We start from the raw sequence: 23884 nt of genomic DNA on the forward strand, positions 1-23884 counted from the left end.
ACTTAAAATACTATCATACTTAAACATCTACTTAAATATGGGCAAAAACACTTACTACTCTTAAATGTCATAGGTTGACTTTTCTGCTCACTCATCCAACTTACTATTCTGAGGAATAACTAGCTCTCTCTCTACTAAGGTGAATTCATAGCCCCTCTTTACTGCTAGCAAACTTACTTACTTTTACTTGGGGTGAGACACATGCTGTTTTTACTTTTTACACTTTAGACACAAGTACCAAACTGTAAACTATTCTATACCCGGCTATGTCCGACTAAGTCCCTACAGTGATATTTTTAGTTGATGTGGCATGCTTAATTATTGAGGGTAGGCCTATCGGGAGTAACGTCCCCGATACATTTGACTAAATCTTTGTATTACTTGATAATGAAATTTAAACCGACAAGGACATACACAACTTGTCATGGGGCAAACTTGAACGTTTAGTCTAAATATCACGCTTTGGCATAACTTTTTGATCCTGCGGGAGATCAACTTTACAAACTAAATCTTGTGGTCTAAAAACAACTATTCCTACTTTTGTTAAACCTATGAACTTCACTCAACCTTTTTGGTTGACACTTTAGCATGTTTTGTCTCATGTGCTGTATGATCAAGTATACTTATCTACTGCTTATGTGATGCTATTTGGACTTAGGATCAAGAACTATCTCATTTATTACTCTTGCATTTGAAACAATTACTTTATTGTAATTTCCATTATTGTAACGACATTTCATTTTTCGCTGCGTACTCAATAAGGCTTATTTTTTTATCGTTTAGAATTGTTCTCATATTATAATATGTTGGTATATTTTGATATTAGTGACGTTCCTTCCAGACCCTATTGGGAGGTCGTTACAGGAAGGGTCTTTGATTAAAACCCAGCTAAGAGGCATGAGAGTTTCATGGGAAACAACGACGGGAGGAACCCCAACCCGAACCAATGCTCGAACCCTAACTACAAGGATAGTCTTCCGCAATGTAAGAGATGCTATAAGCATCATACCGGGTATTGAAACGTGGTATGTGAAAACTGTAAAAGGACTGGGCACATTGGCAAAGACTGCAAGATCACCACCCCAACTGTGAAGACAAACCCTACTGGACCAAAGAAGTGCTATGTGTAACGACCCTGGATTTTCCAACTTATATTATTAATATTTATTATTAATACTTGCATGTTAATAAATGTATTCTTATACATTTTGCTTATCATCGTAATTGACTTTCCATGTCCCGACTCGTCTTTTCGATACGCGCTTTTCACGAATGATATTTCGAATATTATTTACGTTCATAATTAATTATTATTAATTATTTCTAATTAACTAATGTAAGTAGTTAATTACTTGGGCTTTCTACTAATTTGTTGCTTAATTATACTTGGGCTTATACTATTAGACTTGGACTATCAAGGTCCACCCTACACCACTTAATGGACTAGTTAGTGAGCCCATCATATTACTTGTGATTTATTAAGGTTAAACATAGATTAATTAAGTGTTGGAGACAAGAATGTCTCAAGCATGCATGCACCTCTTTCTCATGCATTTAACCTTATACTCTTCCTAGCATACAATACTCTCCCACACATGAAAGGAAACAAAATTTTAAAAATTATTCATTTAAATTGTTTTAATAAATAAAGGTTTTATATAAAAAAAATATATATTTATATATATATTATATATATGTTTGTAGTTTATCTTATATACAAAACAGGGTAAAACGGCGTACTTTCAAAGACTGACATTAAGTTCAGCAAAAGCTACTAATTTTGATGATAAGACGCAAAACATATGTGAAATTACAACAAAAGGAATGAATGATGAGGCGCGCCATCTATCATTCGACGAGCTTAGAAATTTCAAACTGGGTATTTTTAATCACTTTTCTACACTAATCACCCTCATGAATTTATAATTATAGTCTGATTTCATGCAAATGAGGGCATTGCATGATTTCAAGTGTGGGGAAGGGTTATAAATTCTCTCGGGTTTACACTTAGTATAATTGCCAAATTTTGTGAAAAGTTGAAAAATTTTCAACTAAATGAATTTAAAATCATGTTTATACATATTTATGAACGATAAAACTAGGTGATAATTCCGAAATTATTGTTACCTCGGAGAGAACATAAATGGAGAAACAACCCAAAACGTTAGAATTCATTTAAAATGGAATATAGGAGAATAAAAAGGCAAAGAAAAAAAATAAATAAAAGCTAAGTGTGGGAAGAATTTACCAAGTTCTTTAAAACACATATCACATATATTTGGTACAGATTATTGCAGGTACTTTTGTTTTGGATGATTTTAATCAGTTTTACCTAATTTACTGTAATATATATTTGAAAGAAAGATGGATCTACACGATGAATAAATTCCATCATTAAAAGGAAGTAAAGTCTTCTGAAAAAGACACGTTCTTCTTGATTTAGGACAGGAAGTTGTCGTCCAGACCAGCTGTAGGTTGACGAAAAATCTAGAAAAGTCATCTCTAAAATCAGCAGGAAATTCACGGACCTCAGCATCAAACAGGGTTGCCAAGTGGTCAGACTTATCCTAGCCATGAGAGGATCTGTCTCATAAAATGGGGAGGGCGCCGTGCAAATTAGCTTGATAAGACTAATGAATCAGACCCCCAGAAAGGATAATCTCCTTAAAGATTAAAAATCAGCTTTTAAGCCTGATATTACTCAATCCTTGAGATTGACTTTAAAGATTGAGAATTACAAACTCATGGAATTCAATGATATCTAAACTCGAGCTTGAACGAGAAAATATTTTGATCAAAATTAAAACCGATTTGTTTTTCTGAAACCTATTTTCAATGCATTCATTACCATTGAACGTAAAATCCTAGGAATTCACCTGGAATTCATTAGGTCACCTGAACCAATAACCGTAAGAACGGTGGTTGCATAGCATGGTCGAAGACAGGACCTTGTGCCAGACCAAAAAACTATAGGGTGATCTTTACTATTGCTCCTACAAAGGATAGTAATTGAATCCGACACATTATAGACCATAATCAAAAGCATGTCACGGGACATTGCCTTAACAGTTGCTTGTTCAACGCTTTCCTTTACTGATAAGGCTAAAAAGGAACATATATTTCATAGCAATATCCCTCCTAAATAATAGGTTTTCATATGTAATTGTATTATATTTTCATTGTAATTGTTTAAATAAATAAGTGCGAAGACAAAAGGCGAAAACGAAGATTTGAAGACACAAACGTCCAAAAAGCTCAAATGTTCAAGATACAATTCAAAAGGTTCAATTTATTGATGAAAAACGTCTAAAAATGACAAGAGTACAAGTTACAAAACGCAAAGTACAAGATATTAAATTGTACGCAAGGACGTTCGAAAATCCGGAACCGGGACATGAGTCAACTATCAACGCCCGACGCAACGGACCAAAAATTACAAGTCAACTATGCACAAGAATATAATATAATATTTAAATAATTATATAAATTATTTATATATTATATATATTTAAAAATTATGTCGACAAGCTATGAGACAAATGATCCTGAGCTGGATTTTCAAACTCCGCAACTCGTGGAGTTTGAAGGCTAAAAACTCCACGACTCGCGGAGCTGTCAGAAATCAAAACTCCTATAAAAGGTCACAAATTCTGCGAGTAAAAATAACATAATAATAATAATACTCCCTAGTATAATATAAATAAATATATATAATATATATATATATAATATAGATTAGTATTATATTAGATTAGTTCGGGTTATGTAAAGGTTATTTTACGGGTTTTAAAGTCGGAGCTCTGTCCGTGTAACACTACGCGATAAATAATCAATGTAAGCTATGTTCTCCTTTTTAAATTAATGTCTCGTACTTAAGTTATTATTATGCTTATTTAAGACGAAGTAATCATGATGTTGGGCTAAAAATATTAAAATTGGGTAATTAGGCTTTGTACCATAATTGGGGTTTGGACAAAAGAACGACAATTGTGGAAATTAGACTATGGGCTATTAATGGGCTTTATATTTGTTTAACTAAATGATAGTTTGTTAATTTTAATATAAATATTTACAATTGGATGTACCTATAAATAACCATATACACTCGATCGGACACGATGGGCAGGATATTTATAAGTACGAATTATTGTTCATTTGACCAGACACGGGAATGAATTAATAGTCTATGGAATTATTAAAACAGGGGTGAAATTATGTACAAGGACACTTGGCATAATTGATAACAAAGTATTAAAACCTTGGGTTACACGCAGTCGATAACCTAGTGTAATTATTAAACAAAGTATTAAAACCTTGTTACAGTTTAAGTCCCCAATTAGTTGGAATATTTGACTTCGGGTATAAGGATAATTTGACGAGGACACTCGCACTTTATATTTATGACTGATGGACTGTTATGGACAAAAACCAGATGGGCATATTAAATAATCCAGGACAAAGGACAATTAACCCATGGGCATAAAACCAAAATCAACACGTCAAACATCATGATTACGGAAGTTTAAATAAGCATAATTGTTTTATTGTATTTTTCATCGTACTTTTATTTACTCGCTATTTTATTTAACGTCATTTATTTATTGTCATTTATTTTTTGCTACTTTAATTATCGTCATTTATATTTTGCATTAGGTTTTAATTGTAACTTAAAATATAAATCGACAAACCGGTCATTAAACGGTAAACCCCCTTTTTATATATTATTATATATATATATATATATATATATATATATATATATATATATATATATATATATATATATATATATATATATATATATATATATATATATATATATATTTATATATTTTGTACAAATATAGTTGTTTAAAAATATAGTGTGCAATAAGCCCGCTCCCTGTGGAACAAACCGGACTTACTAAAAACTATACTACTCTACGATTAGGTACACTGCCTATAGTGTTGTAGCAAGGTTTAGGTATATCCATTTTGTAAATAAATAATTAAAACTTGTGTAGTTTGTATCACTTTTCGTAGTAAAATATAGTACTATCACGTACCCCCACGCTACCACATCAAGTTTTTGGCGCCGCTGCCGGGGAGTTGGCGAAACGCTATATTTTTAATATATATTTGTATAAATATATTTTTAAAAAAACAATATCAAATTTAAAAAAAAAAAATATATATATAAATCTAGTTTTACGATTTTTATTTATAAAATTATAAAGTAGTTCTATTTTTATTTAAGTTTTTAAATATAAGTTTTTATTATATAAATATTTAGATTTTAAAACAGAAAAATATAAAACAGAAAATAAAAAAAAAATAAAAAAAACACGTCGAATTAAAAACTGTACCAGAGTTAAATTTTGGAACCCCGCGACTCGCGGGGTTTGCTGCTTGAAATACCACGACTCGCGGAGACACTCTGACACACGTGACAGAACCCTAATTTCACATTAATTACGGATTTTATTATTATTATTATTAATAAACCCTAATTAGTTTAATTATTATAATTAGTTTAAGTTTTTTTAATTAAATTGTATTTTAAATTTTAATTAGTTTTATTATATGTAAAATTAATAGTTTTAATAAATAAATAATATAAAAATAATATTTTTATAAAAATTGTACTTTTTACAACTTTTTGTATATTTTTATATTTTGTCCCTTTTTAATCGTTTTAGCGTAATATTTGTATTTTTAGCTCATATTTAGTTTTAAACTTAGTTTTTGCCATAGTTATTTTTACTTCTAGATTTTTAGGCTTTGCCGTAAAATCCCTTAAGTGCTTTTTCTTTAGATTAAGATTTAGGTGCTTTAGAATTTTGCGACGCCGTTTTTATATTTTAGTACCTTTTTAAGTTATTACCATTTGGGATATAGTTTTTCTTTTAAGCTTTAATATTTTTAGACGCAACTTTTAATTCTTAGTTTTTAATTCCTTTTTAAGTTACGACGCGCTATTTTCTTATTTTTATTTTTCGACGTTTTTCGACGCGCATTCTTTTTCTTTCTTATTTCTCGACGCTTTAGTTTTTAGGACTTAGAAATTTTCTCTATTTCTTATCTAATATCTCAAACAGAAAGAAAAATTATTTAAGTGGTTAAATTAATGGACGTTGACAATTTTCTACTTCGTAGTAATAGTTGGATTTGTTAGTGGCTGAGTTGTGAGCTTCCGATTTAAAGGGTTCTGGCTCCCTGCTGCATCTTTTGGCTATTCGAAACGTGGGCAAAAGCAGAAAAGTCTATTAATTGGACAACTTATATAAGTTTTTCTATTTTTATAACTAATAGGATAATTAGTAAATGCACCACATTGTAGCTAAAATTTGGCCATCGCAATAAAATGGAAAATTTTGAAAACAAGGTTATGGAAACTCTTTTTGATATCCAAAATCAATTAAATCAATACTCTCAAACGAGTGTTGATGACAATTCGTTCGGTCAATCTTGGATCACGAATGACGAAACAATAACTGGTTGTGAAATCTGTGGAGATTATCACTCAACATGGGAATGTTATTATTACGTTCCTATGGAAAATTACGCACCCACGGAACCTGAATGGAATGATTATGAAGAATACAATTCAAATTGGGATTATTCCCAAGAATATATCCAAACTTAACAACCAGTAGACGAGGAAAATTACGTGTCTGAAAATTTATTAGACAATATGAAAATCAAACTCGAAGAACTCAATGCTCAAAATGAACAAATGAGAGAGTTTGTAAACCGGCAAGCTGAAACTCTATCAGACTACACACCTGTTGATCTGAGGAGTCGTGTGCAAGAAAATCTCATATCATCGAATTTTGATGAATTCGAGAGCTCCGAAATCACCAACTATCCCGATGATACTTTTTATTCAGTCTTACCAATTTCACAACATATCGACACATTAGCCTCTACCGACGAAATCATCGATCCATCAATGGATAAAGAAGAAGTAAGGGTAACAAATTGGTACTCTTGGGAATACGATAACGTTGAAAATTTTACCCCCAAGGCCAAACCGAACTTCACCATTCCACAACCTTCCAACCCAATATTCTCAATAGATGAGTCATCCACCGGAAATGAACTACGAGCTGTAATAGATAATGACACCTCGAATTTCACCCAATTGGGTAATAGAGGTGAAAACTTTGACATCGAGAATAAAAGGAAGGAAACGTTAGAAATTGTCCACCCTATAATATGTATGTCGGTGTATATCGATCCATTTGACCAAGAACCAGAAAAGAGACATATCCATTTACTAAAAGCTACACTTAAAAAAGAATTAAGTAGTGACGATCGGGTGGGTCTAAACTTTAAACCCATTAATATATTTTATACCACCCGAGATGTAAATAACTGGCTCACTATTTTAATTCGTGGAACTTATTCTACCGACTTCACATGTCGTCAGCTAAGTGTGGGGAAGTTTAACCCCACTTAACGTTAAATTAGGGGTTCGGGTTAGTGCATAACTCGTTAATAAACATGCATAATAAATTAGGGTAAAAGACGCATTTTTAAAGATTAGCAAACAGTTCAGAAAAGCAACCGTTTTTGAAGAAAAATATGTGTGATAAAACAAGAAGGAATGAACGATGAGCCGCGCCATCTATCATTCGACGAGCTTTGTAATTACAAACTGGGTATTTTCAATCACTTTTCTACACTAATCACCCTCATGAATTTATAATTAGAGTTTGATTTCATGCAAATGAGGGCATTGCATGATCTCAAGTGTGGGGAAGGGTTATAAATTCTCTCGGGTTTATACTTGGCTTATTTTCTAAATTTTATGAAAATTTGAAAATTTTTAAACTAAATGAATTTAAAATCATGTTTATATATATTTATGAACGGTGAAAACTAGGTGTTAATACCGAAATTATCGTTACCTCGGAAAGGACATAAATTGAGAAACACCCTAAAACGATTGAATTCATTTAAAATGAAATAAAGGAGAATAAAAAGGTAAAGAAAGAAACTAAGTGTGGGGAGAATGTGCCAAGTTATTCAATTAAAAACTATCTATCACATGTTTCTGTAAAGTTTATTGCAGGTGCTTTTGTTTTGGACTAAATTAACTATTTTACCCGATGAAAGAAAAGAAAAGATGGATCTACACGATGAATCAATTCCATCATTAAAAGGAAGTAAAGTCTTCCGAAAAAGACACGCGCTTCTTGATTTAGGTCAAGAAGTTGTCGTCCAGACCAGTTGTAGGTTGACAAAAAATCTAGAAAAGTCATCACTAAAATCAGCAGGAAATCCACGGACCTCAGCATCAAATAGGGTCGCCAAGTGGTCAGACTTATCCTAACCATGAGAGGGTCTGTCTCGTAAAATGGGGAGGGCACCGTGCAAATTAGCTTGATAAGACTAATGAATCAGATCCCCAGAAAGGATAATCTCCTTAAAGATTAAAAATCAGCTTTTAAGACTGATATTACTCAATCCTTGAGATTGACCTTAAAGATTGAGAATTCAAACTCATGGAATTCAATGATATCTAAACTCGAGCTTGAACGAGAAAATATTTTGATCAAAATTATAAACCGATTTGTTTTCTGAAAACCCATTTTCAATGCGTTCATTACCATTGAACGTAAAATCATAGGAATTCACCTGGAATTCATTAGGTCACCTGAACCAAATCGGGTGTCAACCGTAAGAATGGTGGTTGCATAGCATGGTCGAAGACAGGACCTTGTGCCAGACCGAAAAATTCCTAGGGTGAGCTTTACTATTGCTCCTACAAAGGATAGTAATTGCGTCCGACACGTTATAGACCATAATTAAAAGCATGTCAGGGGACATTGCCTTAACAGTTGCTTGTTCAACGCTTTCCTTTACAACCGGACGGTAGTTTATCGAAGGGTAATATACGGAGCAAGTATACTGGACGTGTTGCTTTCCTAATACAAGGTTAGCAAGTGGGTGACACAAAACCACAAGTGTTGAGCTAAAATTTTCAAATCTGAAACTCACACAACCCACAAAAATATTTTGCAAACACCGGTGAAGGGTTATTCCGGAAAACGTGTCTAGGGTAAAAGCTAGATTGAATTTTTAAAAGATCAAATGTTTTCATAAAGATCCAATTTCCTAACGGATCTAAATTTTCATAGTCATGTGGGACTGTAAACCGCCTTTCAAATGTGCACTTTGCTTTGGAAGCCGAAAGTAAATCGGCTATTTGATTGCAAGTGTCGTTGACCTAAACCCGAGGCAACTGTGGATGACACACCCACTTTTAACCATGGTTCTATCGTTACTATCATTGTTTATACCACCATATCAAAATCACTGATGTACAAAGTGTGATGAATAAAAAAGTGATTCATGTATGTTTTTATTTCAAGTTCTGTATTGCTTGAGGACAAGCAACGCTCAAGTGTGGGGATATTTGATAAGGCTAAAAAGGAACATATATTTCATAGCAATATCCCTCCTAAATAATAGGTTTTCATATGTAATTGTATTATATTTTCATTGTAATTGTTTAAATAAATAAGTGCGAAGACAAAAGGCGAAAACGAAGATTTGAAGACACAAACGTCCAAAAAGCTCAAATGTTCAAGATACAATTCAAAAGGTTCAATTTATTGATGAAAAACGTCTAAAAATGACAAGAGTACAAGTTACAAAACGCAAAGTACAAGATATTAAATTGTACGCAAGGACGTTCGAAAATCCGGAACCGGGACATGAGTCAACTATCAACGCCCGACGCAACGGACCAAAAATTACAAGTCAAGTATGCACAAGAATATAATATAATATTTAAATAATTATATAAATTATTTATATATTATATATATTTAAAAATTATGTCGACAAGCTATGAGACAAATGATCCTGAGCTGGATTTTCAAACTCCGCGACTCGCGGAGTTTGAAGGCTAAAAACTCCACGACTCGCGGAGCTGTCAGAAATCAAAACTCCTATAAAAGGTCACAAATTCTGCGAGTAAAAATAACATAATAATAATAATACTCCCTAGTATAATATAAATAAATATATATAATATATATATATATATATATATATATATATATATATATATATATATATATATATATATATATATATATATATATATATATAATATAGATTAGTGTTATATTAGATTAGTTCGGGTTATGTAAAGGTTATTTTACGGGTTTTAAAGTCGGAGCTCTGTCCGTGTAACACTACGCGATAAATAATCAATGTAAGCTATGTTCTCCTTTTTAAATTAATGTCTCGTACTTAAGTTATTATTATGCATATTTAAGACGAAGTAATCATGATGTTGGGCTAAAAATATTAAAATTGGGTAATTGGGCTTTGTACCATAATTGGGGTTTGGACAAAAGAACGACACTTGTGGAAATTAGACTATGGGCTATTAATGGGCTTTATATTTGTTTAACTAAATGATAGTTTGTTAATTTTAATATAAATATTTACAATTGGATGTACCTATAAATAACCATATACACTCGATCGGACACGATGGGCAGGATATTTATAAGTACGAATTATTGTTCATTTGACCAGACACGGGAATGAATTAATAGTCTATGGAATTATTAAAACAGGGGTGAAATTATGTACAAAGACACTTGGCATAATTGATAACAAAGTATTAAAACCTTGGGTTACACGCAGTTGATAACCTGGTGTAATTATTAAACAAAGTATTAAAACCTTGTTACAGTTTAAGTCCCCAATTAGTTGGAATATTTGACTTCGGGTATAAGGATAATTTGACGAGGACACTCGCACTTTATATTTATGACTGATGGACTGTTATGGACAAAAACCAGATGGGCATATTAAATAATCCAGGACAAAGGACAATTAACCCATGGGCATAAAACCAAAATCAACACGTCAAACATCATGATTACGGAAGTTTAAATAAGCATAATTGTTTTATTGTATTTTTCATCGTACTTTTATTTACTCGCTATTTTATTTAATGTCATTTATTTATTGTCATTTATTTTTCGCTACTTTAATTATCGTCATTTATATTTTGCATTAGGTTTTAATTGTAACTTAAAATATAAATCGACAAACCGGTCATTAAACGGTAAACCCCCTTTTTATATATTATTATATATATATATATATATTTATATATTTTGTACAAATATAGTTGTTTAAAAATATAGTGTGCAATAAGCCCGCTCCCTGTGGAACGAACCGGACTTACTAAAAACTATACTACTCTACGATTAGGTACACTGCCTATAGTGTTGTAGCAAGGTTTAGGTATATCCATTTTGTAAATAAATAATTAAAACTTGTGTATTTTGTATCACTTTTCGTAGTAAAATATAGTATTATCACGTACCCCCACGCTACCACATCATTTACAAACGGAAGGTAGTTTACCGAAAGGTAATATACAGAGCAAGTATACTGGACGTGTGCTTTCCTAATACAAGGTTAGCAAGTGGGTGACACAAAATCGCGAGTTTTGAGCTAAAATTTTCAAATCTGAAACCCATAAAACCCACAAAAATAATTTTGCAAACACCGGTGAAGGGTTATTCCTGAAAACTTATCTAGGGTAAAAGCTAGAATGAATTTTCAAAAGATCAAATGTTTTCATAAAGATCCAATTTCCTTAAGGATCTAAATTTTATAAGTCACGTGGGACTGTAAACCACATCGTTACTATCATTGTTTATACCGCCATATCAAAATCACTGATGTATAAAGTGTGAGAATAAAAAAGTGATTCGAGTGAAGTGTGATTTTAATTTCAAATTCTGTATTGCTTGAGGACAAGCAACGCTCAAGTGTGGGGATATTTGATAGTGCTCCAAATGAACATATATTTAGGCACAATATCCTTCCAATATGTAAAGCTTTTAGTTGCAATTGTTCTATTTTTATGGAATATTCGTTTAAATAAATAAGTGCGAAGACAAAAGAAGAAAACGACGATTTGAAGACGCAAATGACCAAAAAGCTCAAATGTACAAGATATAATTTAAGTGGTTCAAATTATTGATGAGAAACGTCCAAAAATGATAAGAGTACAAGTCGCAAAACGCAAAGTACAAGATATTAAATAGTACGCAAGGACGTTCAAAAAACCGGAACCGGGACCTGAGGCAACTATCAACGCGCGATGCAACGGAGCTAAAATTACAAGTCAACTATGCACAAGAATATAATATAATATTTAAATAATTATTTAAATTATTTATATATTATATATTATATTAAATAACGTCGACAAACTAGCAAACAAAAAATATGTGAGCTGGATCTGACGGCCATGCGATCGCATGGGAAATAGGCATAAAACTCATGCGAGTGCATGAGCCCATGCGAGTGCATGAGATTTGCACTAAAATCTCATGCGACCCATGAGTTATTGTAGCAGGCCACATTCTATAAATTCAGCATTTTTCGGACGAGTTATACACCTTTTTTTTAATCTCTCTTTATCTATATGTAATATATAATTATAATTTTAATTTTAATTATAATTAAGATTAATAATAAATTATGGTTTAGTTGGGTTAATGTAAGAAATGTTTTACGGGTTTTAAAGTCGGAACTCTGTCCGTGCAACGCTACGCGATTAATCACCACTATAAGCTATGTTCTTCCTTTTTAAATTAATGTCTCGTAACTAAGTTATTATTATGCTTATTTGAGCTAAAGTAATCATGATGTTAGACTAAATATTAAGACGGGGTTATTAGATTTTGTACCATAATTAAGGTTTGGACAAAAGACCGACACTTGTGGACATTGGACTATGACTATTAATAGATAAGGGGTATTGTCTAATTGAGCGACAACTCATTGGAACCTGTCGAACCTATCTTCAAATTAGTTAATCTAATAATTATTAAAATGATTATGTATGTCCTATTTAGTGACGTTTATACGACATCTTTTACGATCATTTAATTAATTATTCGGGTTGGGTAATTGATTATTCATTCTGATCAAGTGGGTAAATTAATATATTCATATCTCATTAAAACAGGGGTGGATTACATACAAGGATAATTGGTGTAATTGTTAACAAAGTATTAAAACTTTGGATTACGTGCAGTCGATAACCTGGTGTAATTATTAACAAAGTATTAAAATCTTGTTACAGTTCGAATCCCTAATTAGTTGGAATACTTGACTTCGGGAATAAGGTTAATTTGACGAGCATTTTATAATTATGACCAATGGACTATTATGGACAAAAACCAAATAGGTATCAAATAATCCAGGACAAAGGACAATTAACCCGGGTAATAAATTAAAATCAACACGTCGAACATCATGATTACGGAAGTTTAAATAAGCATAATACTTTTATTTTATATTTCATCGTACCTTTATTTACTGTCATTTTAATTACTGCAATTTACTTTATCGCAATTTAAATTCTGTCATTTATATTATCGTCATTTATCTTTACGCTTTATTTAAAATCGACAAACCGGTCATTAAACGGTAAAAACCCTTTTTTATAATAATAATAATATTATATATATATATATATATATATATATATATATATATATATATATATATATATATATATATATATATATATATAGTTTTAAAAATATAGCGTTAAACTTGGCTAGTTCCCTGTGGATGAACCGGACATACTAAAAACTACACTACTTTACGATTAGGTATACTGCATATAGTGTTGTAGCAAGATTTAGGTATATCCACTCTATAAATAAATAAATAACTTGTGTAAAATTGTATCGTATTTAATAGTATTTAGCAATAAAAATATAACTATTTCATACACTACCCTGCACACATCAGATGTCTCTGCATGAAACGTTTACCTTGCATTCACAAACTATGTTACTTTTGAAACAATGAATTTGAAATGACCATTGGGTCTCGTACTTATGTTAATTGCTTCTATTCGTAGAAGCCTACTATCGGTCGTAAAACTTTTGATGTTGGTTATGACATCACCCTTTCTTATGAATGCAAAGTTATTTTAAAACAGCATATAGTGTTTGACCTTGTAATGATCCTGTTGTTGATGATCCGTACACGTTAATTTTGTACGGGGCATCACATTTGGTATCAGAGCATTGGTTGTAGGGAATTAGGTTGCATTAGTGAGTCTAGACCTGACCGAGTAGGATTCACTAATAGGACTAATCTACAACTTGCTAGTTTACTTGTTTTTGCGGAACTTGCTGCATGCTGCTGCTTACTTTTACTGCTATATGTCATATACTGCTACTTGTTTTCACTACTGCATGATACTATCTGCTTTTGATTGCATGATACTTCTTTAAGATTTGTTATTATTGTCATGCTACTTACTGCTATAGATGATCTAGACTGTCGTAGTTACTTTGCCTAATACGTGCTTGCTATATGACTTACTGACTTGGAAAAAGTTATTTTTCCTTGTTCAGATGTCGGATATTCCACCCATCATCATTGACTTGGAGAGTGACTCACATTCATCTTCCACCTCGCCTGCTACTGCTGCCGACTCACAGATCCCGTCATCGCTACCCTCCAGTGACTCTGGCGATTCATCCTCTGGGGACAGTAGCCACGCACCTGGCCTGATGATCATCTCCGATGGAGACGAGAACCCATAGGAGATTCCAGCTCCACCTAGCCCAGGACTCCCGAAGCCACAGCACCATTCCGGTGGTGCTGTGATTCCTGGGGGAAATGAGGACGGTCCTTTCCGTAATGAGCGATGACATTAGGTCAGAAGCCTTGCTGATGGACGTGTCGTGCCGATCCCGCCTATCAGATATCGACTGATGACCACCGGTCGAGCAGATCCACCCTCAGATGATTCAGACGACTCATCATCCAATGACTCCAGCGAGGAGGATTCCGATGAGGATTTCGACGAGGACCTTCAGGAGGCGCCCGTGCAGCCGCCCTCTACCCCGCCGAAGAAGCGGTATCGTTTCGATGGTACTGTTATTCCAGGGGTTAACGGAGGTAGACCGTTCGTGGACGCACGTGGACCGTTGGTTAGGGTTACCGCCCGTAAGCGGGTTATGCCTTACCCTGCCGATCCATTCGTGCGTAAGGCTTCCCGTTACGCACCGTCTACTTCTGGTGCTGGACCGTCTGCACCACCAGCTCCACCAGCATCATCTGCACCTCCAGCTCCACCTGTACCGTCTACACCGCCTGCCCCACCAGCATCCCCCGTCGTCGAGGAACTGACGAGGGAAGTGCATATCCTCCGTGCTCGGGTAACTGAGCTCGAGGACCAGGTGTCCCACATGATGGACATCCTTTACCTACCGTCACCATAGGGCTATTGTATTAGATTTCATTATGTAATTCCGTTTGTAGTTTCATGTTTTACTCATGTATTATACGAACCGTAATCGGATGTATGCAACTTTCTTATTAATGAATGAAACTTAGTGTTGTTTAATTTTTGTACGGTATTTTATTTACGTTACCGTATGATGATTTTATGATATCTGTATCTAGTTGCATTACTTAATTAACATTCGATGTGTTGATTCCATGTTGGTTACCATATACCGTATTATTATTTATTGAATGCTGGATTTTGACTTAAGTCAAAACTTTTGTTCAGAAAAACAATGGCAAACGGTTCAAGAATTCCAAGGGAAATGGCCACAGCAGCACAGATTGAGGAAATAATAACTGCTCGAGTAGCCGAAGCAATTGCGAATGTCAACCCCCAAGCTCCACCGGTTAACCAGCACAATCATAACGGGTGCACTTATAAGGAATTCCAGAGCTGCAAGCCCCACAACTTCAGTGGTACTGAGGGGCCAGTTGGACTGACGAGATGGTTTGAGAAATTGGAAGTTGAGTTCCGTGTGAGCAACTGCTCAGAAATGAACAAAACTAAGTATACCTCCTGTACGCTGTCGGATGGCGCTTTAACTTGGTGGAACACCCTTGCTCAGGCTAAGGGAATTGACGAGGCTTATGCTACACCGTGGGAGGAATTTAAGGGGGGCTATGATCGAGGAGTACTGCCCCAGAACAGAGATTCAGAAAATGGAAGCTGAGTTTTGGGAGTTGAAGGTTGTGAGAACCGATCTTGATGGTTATAGCTGTAGGTACCTGGAATTAGCTCTGATGTGCCCCACGATGGTTACCCCGGAATTTAAGCGAATGGAACGGTATTTGTGGGGACTTCCCAAGTCCATTCAGGGAAATGTCACCTCTTCAAAACCAGCTGATGTCCCAGAATCTATGCGCATGGCGCACACCCTGATGAACCAAATTACCAGCAAGGAACCAGAAAAGGCAAAATCAGAATCGGGAGATAGTAATGAGAAACGTAAGTGGGACAACAACAAGGGGAGGGTCTTTGATCAAAACTCAGATAAGAGGCATGAAAGTTTTAAGGGATACAACGACGGGAGAAACCCCAACCCGAATCCTAGCTCAAACCCTAACTACAATGGTAGTCTCCTACAGTGCAAGAGATGCTACAAGCATCATACCGGGTACTGCAACGTGGTCTGTAAATAGTGTAAAAGGACTGGGTATATTGGCAAAGACTACAAGATCACCACCCCAACTGTGAAGACAAACCCTACTGGACCAAGGAAGTGCTATGAGTGTGGACAACAGGGCCACTTCAGGAATGAATGTCCCAACAAGAGAAAGGACGACGGGCCAGCGCGTGGAAAAGCTTTCAACGTAAACGCAAGGGATGCCCGTGAGAACCCCGACTTGGTTACAGGTATATTCACTATCAACAATCTATTAGCTTCTGTCCTATTTGATATTGGTGCCGATAGGAGTTATGTATGTAGACTCTTTTGCTCTAAGATAAATTGGTCGTTAGTTCCTTTAAAGGAGAGTATGCTTGTTGAGGTAGCCAATGGAAAACTTGAGAAAGTTGACCAAATTAGCCGAGGAGGTATTATCAACATAGCTGGTGTGGATTTCGAGATTGACTTGATACCCATCAAATTAGGAAGTTTTGACATGATTGTCGGTATGGACTGGTTGACCAAGGTAAGGGCCGACATTATCTGTGGAGATAAAGTTATTCGTATACCACACGGAGATGGTGAGCCACTAATTATATATGGAGAGAGATGTAACTCGAAGCTGAACCTCATTAGTTACATGAAAGCACAAAAGATCATGAAGAAAGGACGTCTTGCTATTTTAGCACATGTAAAAACATTAGAAACCAAGGTGAAGAGCGTGGGTGATGTACGAATTGTGAACGAATTTCCCGATGTCTTTCCGAAAGAATTGCCTAGATTATCGCCATCTAGAGCAGTGGAGTTTCAGATCGATTTAGTGCCAGGAGCTGCACCTGTAGCTTGCGCACCTTATCGACTCGCACCTTCAGAAATGCAAGAGTTGCAGAATTAATTACAAGAACTGCTAGACCGTGGATTTATCCAACCAAGTTCTTCGCCTTGGGGCGCTCCTGTTTTGTTTGTGAAGAAGAAGGATGGATCTTTCCCCATGTGTATCGATTATCGTGAGCTGAACAAGTTGACGATTAAGAATCGGTATCCCCTTCCCAGAATTGATGATCTTTTTGATCAGCTGCAAGGATTAAGCATTTACTCTAAGATCGATTTGCGATCAGGTTATCACTAGCTGAGGGTGAAGGAGAGCGAAGTGATGAAAACTGCGTTCAGAACCCGTTATGGTCACTATGAGTTCCTCGTGATGCCATTCGGTTTAACCAATGCACCTGCCGTGTTTATGGATCTCATGAATCGTGTATGCAAGCCATACCTGGATAAGTTCGTTATCGTCTTCATAGATGATATCCTCATCTACTCTAAAAGCGAAGAAGAACATGAGCAACATCTTCGACTATTGCTTGAACTCTTGAGACAAGAGCAACTTTATGCCAAATTCTTCAAGTGTGAGTTTTGGTTGAAGGAAGTCCAATTCCTGGGTCATATTGTGAGCGATCAAGGTATCAAAGTTGATCCCACAAAGATCGAAGCTATTAGCAAGTGGGAAACCCCCACTAATCCGACTCATATTCGCCAATTTTTAGGTCTCGCCGGTTACTACCGAAGATTTATTGAAGGTTTCTCTCTGATTGCGCATCCTTTGACTGCGCTAACTCACAAAGGGAAGAAGTTCATTTGGGAAACCAAACACGAATCAGCATTTCAAACCTTGAAGCAGAAGTTAACCACCGCGCCTATCTTATCCCTTCTTGAAGGAAGTGACGACTTCGTTGTGTATTGCGATGCCTCGAAAAATGGTTTTGGTTGCGTATTGATGCAAAGAACGAAGGTCATTACTTATGCTTCTCATCAACTGAAGATTCACAAGCGAAACTACACTACTCACGATCTCGAACTTGGAGCCGTTGTCTTTGCGCTCAAATTATGGAGACACTATCTTTATGGAACTAAAAGTACTATCTTCACCGACCACAAAAGCCTCCAACACATATTCGATCAGAAACAACTAAACATGAGACAGCGACGATGGATCGAGACACTGAACGACTATGATTGTGAACTTTGTTACCATCCTGGCAAGGCAAATGTTGTAGCCGACGCTTTAAGCTGAAAGGAGAGGATGGCACCTCTTCGTGTCCACGCCCTGAACATCACCATTCATCCGAATCTTAATAGCCAAATCCGAGTAGCCCAAGATGAGGCTCTCAAAGAGGAGAATATTTCTCATGAACACTTGAACATTCTCGTCTCTCGATTCGAGGTTAAGGAGACTGGACTCCGATGAAGAATTTGGGTGCCTAGTTATGGGGATTTATGAAGCCTCATTCTAGACGAAGCCCACAAGTCAAGATATTCGATTCATCCAGGAGCCAGTAAAATGTACCACGATCTCAAGGAACAGTATTGGTGGCCAAATCTTAAGAAAGATGTTGCAACTTATGTTGGGAAGTGTTTGACTTGTTCAAAGGTTAAGGCCAAACATCAAAGGCCATCTGGGTTACTCCAGCAACCGGAAATCCCGCAATGGAAGTGGGAAAGGATAACAATGGACTTCATCATGAAACTACCAAAGACGGTGGGCAGATACGATACCATCTGGGTTATCGTTGACTGTCTTACCAAATCTGCACACTTCTTAGCCATGAAAGAAACAGATACGATGGAAAAACTCGCTCAACTTTGGCATTCCTTATCGATTATTTCAGACCGAGATGCCCGTTTTGATTCTACATTTTGGCGTTCCTTGCAAGAAGCCTTGGGGACTCGTATCAACATGAGTACTGCGTATCACCCACAGACCGACGGACAAAGCGAATGCACAATACAGACTTTAGAGGACATGTTGCGTGCTTGTGTCATTGATTTCGGAAAGGCTTGGGAAAGACATTTACCGCTAGCCGAATTCTCATACAACAACAGTTATCATTCGAGTATTAATGTCGCACCTTTCGAAGCGTTGTATGGCCGCAAATGCCATTCTCCTATTTTTTGGGCCGAAGTAGGCGAAAAGCAAATCACCTGACCTGAGTTAGTCCATGAAACAACCGAGAAGATTGTCCAAATTCAAGGAAGACTCAAGACTGCCCGTGATCGCCAAAAGAGTTATGCCGACCTTAAATGTAAAGACTTGGAATTCAACGTAGGTGATCGTGTAATGTTGAAGGTCACACCTTGGAAAGGTGTGATCCGTTTCAGAAAACGTGGGAAGCTCAACCCGCGATACATTGGTCCTTTCGAAATCTTGGAGCGTGTTGGACCCGTTGCTTACCGTCTGGATCTTCTAACTCAATTGAGCTCATTTCATCCTACCTTCCACGTATCAAATTTGAAGAAGTTTCTTTCTGAAACGGAACTTGTCATACCACTGGAGGAACTTACGACTGATGACAAACTCCACTTCGTGGAAGAACCTGTCGAAATTATGGACCGTGAGGTCAAAACTTTGAAACGCAACAAGAATCCGATCGTCCAAGTCCGATGGAATGCCAAACGAGGACCTGAGTTTACCTGGGAACGAGAGGATCAAATGATGCAGAAGTATCTTCACCTTTTCGCAACTCCTCCATCTACCTCAGCTTAAAATTTCTGGACGAAATTTTCTTTAACAGGTGGGTAATGTAACGACCCTGGATTTTCCGACTTATATTATTAATATTTATTATTAATACTTGCGTGTTAATAAATGTATTCTTATACATTTTCCTTGTCACCGTAATTGACTTTCCATGTCCCGACTCGTCTTTTCGATACGCGCTTTTCACGAATGATATTTCGAATATTATTTACGTTCATAATTAATTATTATTAATTATTCCGAATCAACTAATGTAAGTAGTTAATTACTTGGGCTTTCTACTAATTTGTTGCTTACTTATACTTGGGCTTATACTATTATACTTGGACTATCAAGGCCCACCCTACACCACTTAATGGACTAGTTAGTGAGCCCATCATATTACTAGTGAATTATTAAGGTTAAACATAGATTAATTAAATGTTGGAGACAAGAATGTCTCAAGCATGCATGCACCTCTTTCCCACGCATTTAACCTTATACTCTTCCTAGCATACAACACTCTCCCACACATGAAAGATCAAGTTGACCACCCCCCTTTGGGAGCCCAAAAACTGTCGGCCTATGGTGGAGAGGGAGTTCAAATTTCTTTTTTTTTTGTTGTTACATATATGCTAGTATTGAACTTCATTTTACACATACTTTCTTACACTACTTTCTCTCTAACTTGTAAGTAAAATTCTTTTTTTCTTCTCCTTTCTTCCTTTGAAAACTGCCTACTAGTTCATCATCATCATACTTATTGTTGCTTGTTGTTAAAGATCAAACTTTATAGTTTGTATCTTCATGTAATCTTGCTTCTTCCATCCTTTGTTTGATGAGAAGTCAAGAACACAGATCTAAGCTTGTTAGTTTATGGTTCTATACTTGAAATATTATAAAGATCTAAAGTTCATAAGCTTTAAGATCTTACTTGTGTTCATGTTTTGTAAACTTAAGGTTTATTTTCTTAAGATCCATGCTTTGGCTTGAATCTTCTTAAGTATGAAACAAACATGAACTTGTTACTTGTAACTTTAATTTATTTCTTCTTTTTGTAAGTATTTAAATTCGTGACTTTATTATTTTGGTCAAGTGTTACTAGTTAAATTTGATCTCATTATTCTTGAAACTAAAGTTTAAACTTTGTAAGTTCAAGAACATGGAAGTTTAACTTGCTAGTTATAACTTCATACACTTATGTTGGATCTAAGTTTCTATAGCTTATGGTCTTCCAATTTTGTTTTAAGCAAAAGCTTATAAGCTTATATATACATTCTACAAGATTAAAATCTAAGCTTCATAACTTATGGTTTTATTAAAGTGAAGATCCAAGTTCTATAACTTAGGATTTAACTTAAGAACACTAGATCTAGACTTTTTAGACTAGGATCTTCAAGATCTAACTAAGATCTAAGTTCTACAACTTAAGATCTTGTTTATTTAGTTTACATTCAAGTTTATAGCTTAATATTACTATTAGAACTCATGTATGTGTCGGATCTAAGATCTTGATGTAACTTTGGTTCATCAACCTCCTTACAACCCTTAAATGAGTTGTGCTATTTATCTTAGACATACACTAGTGTCATGACGGTCAAAACTTGGTTAAGGTGATGCAAACACATCAATGAGTTGTACACTTGAAGCTATAAGCATCAAGGATGAGAACCGTGATGAGCATCAAGCACCAAGAACCCACCGGAGCACATTGTTTACTGTTTTTGAGGTCTGATCAATCACCTGGGCTACTGGAAAAGTTGATTTCCAGATTTTTTGGTTCGAGTAGATGACTTTTCGTTTAGGACTCGTCTTAATCCGATTTACTGTTTAGGATTTATAGCCTTCTGAAAGTCACTACACCTTTGTAACGTTGTGCTGGAAATTGGTCAGCAACTAGGGGACTCACATACGAAGCCATAGCCACTGACTATGCATATTTTCAATTTGTATAGAGGTCGTAGCAGCTGAACGAAGTCAGCCTTTGTTTCGATCTCTATTCTTGATTGGAAACTTACTTTACTTTTTACTTATGTTGTTGGTGATGATAATACTTAAGACCTAATTTACATACTTTTAAACCTTTGGGAACGATTTACTGACTTAGTAACTTTTGACTTAGGTTGAGGACCTTTCGGACCAACAACTTGCTTACTTATCTCGTACCGACCTTACTACTTTTCACTGTGAGTTATAGCATCCATTTTTTACTTTAACTATTTTGGGAACTGAGAATACATGCACTTTTTACATTTTACATACTAGGTATGAGTACTTAAACTTTATATATGTGTGGGTTATACAACGGTATAAACTTTCCCCTTAGCTCGGTAACGTTTAGTCATTAGTTTTTGAACCGGTGAACGCGAGTCTTAGATATGGATCCATAGGGTTGGACATCCCCACTCGGGCTAGTCGCGCTAGCATTTAACGGGTGTTTAATACTTCGTAAACTTACGCACTCGCCAAGTGTACTTTTAGGGGGTGATATTACGTTAAGTTAGTTACCAAGTGCCCACGGTTAAGCATATACTTTTCATACTGTTTTGAAATACGAAATCTCGTGGCCTACCTTACATTACTGTTACATTTAAACTATATCTCACCAACATTCGTATTAAAGTTTTTAAGCATGTTTTCTCAGGTGCTTAGAGATTTGATGCTTCCACTGTAGTAGTCTTGCTGTGTAGACTCCCGCTGCTTTTGTTAGAGATGTCTCTGCATGAAACGTTTACCATGCATTCATAAACTATGTTACTTTTGAAATAATGAATTTGTAATGACCATTGGGTCTCGTACTTATGTTAATTGCTTCTATTCGTAGAAGCCTACTATCGGTTGTAAAACTTTTGATGTTGGTTATGACGTCACCCTTTCTTATGAATGCAAACTTATTTTAAAACAGCATATAGTGTTTGACCATGTAATGATCCTGTTGTTGATGATCCGTACACATTAATTTTGTACGGGGCATCACACTATGAGTGTGGACAACAGGGCCACTTCAGGAATGAATGTCCTAACAAGAGAAAGAACGGCGGGCCAGCGCGTGGAAGAGCCTTCAACGTAAACGCAAGAGATGACCGCGAGAACCCCGACTTGGTTACAGGTATATTCACTATCAACAATCTATTAGCTTATGTCCTATTTGATACTGGTGCCGATAGGAGTTATGTATGTAGACACTTTTGCTCTAAGATAAATTGGTCGTTAGTTCCTTTAAAGGAGAGTATGCTTGTTGAGGTAGCCAATGGAAAACTTGAGAAAGTTGACCAAAATAGCCGAGGGGGTATTATCTGTGATGACCCGAGAATTTCCGACCAAATTTAAACTTAATCTTTACATGATCTCGATACGATAAGCAAAGTCTGTAAGGTTGAGTCTCAAAAAGTTTGAACTTGTTCATATATTCAATTGACCTTCGACTGCTCTCGACGATTCACGAACAATTGTTTGTAAATAAATGTGTACATACATATATATATATATATATATATATATATATATATATATATATATATATATATATATATATATATATATATATATACACACACATATAAAGTTATGCAATTTTTAAGCATAACTAATATCATAGGTATATTGTAATATGTATATAAAATGAATAAATATTAAACATTGAAGATATGTTATTATATACCACATAGTTAAAGATATATAATTTCAATATATTAAATAGAAATTTTAAGTTAAAAATAAATGATATAGTAATATTATTATATTCTATATTAACATCGAAGATAGTACTATAAAAATAAAATACGAATATGAAAACTTGATTGACATATTATTATTATTACCAATGTTATGATTATCAATAATAATATAAATAGTTATTATAATAGCATCATGAATGTTATCATTATTAATATCATTGTTACTATAATCTAGTAGTAGA

The sequence above is a fragment of the Rutidosis leptorrhynchoides genome, chromosome 3, assembly GCF_046630445.1.
Source record: "Rutidosis leptorrhynchoides isolate AG116_Rl617_1_P2 chromosome 3, CSIRO_AGI_Rlap_v1, whole genome shotgun sequence".
Classification (NCBI taxonomy): Eukaryota; Viridiplantae; Streptophyta; class Magnoliopsida; order Asterales; family Asteraceae; genus Rutidosis; species Rutidosis leptorrhynchoides.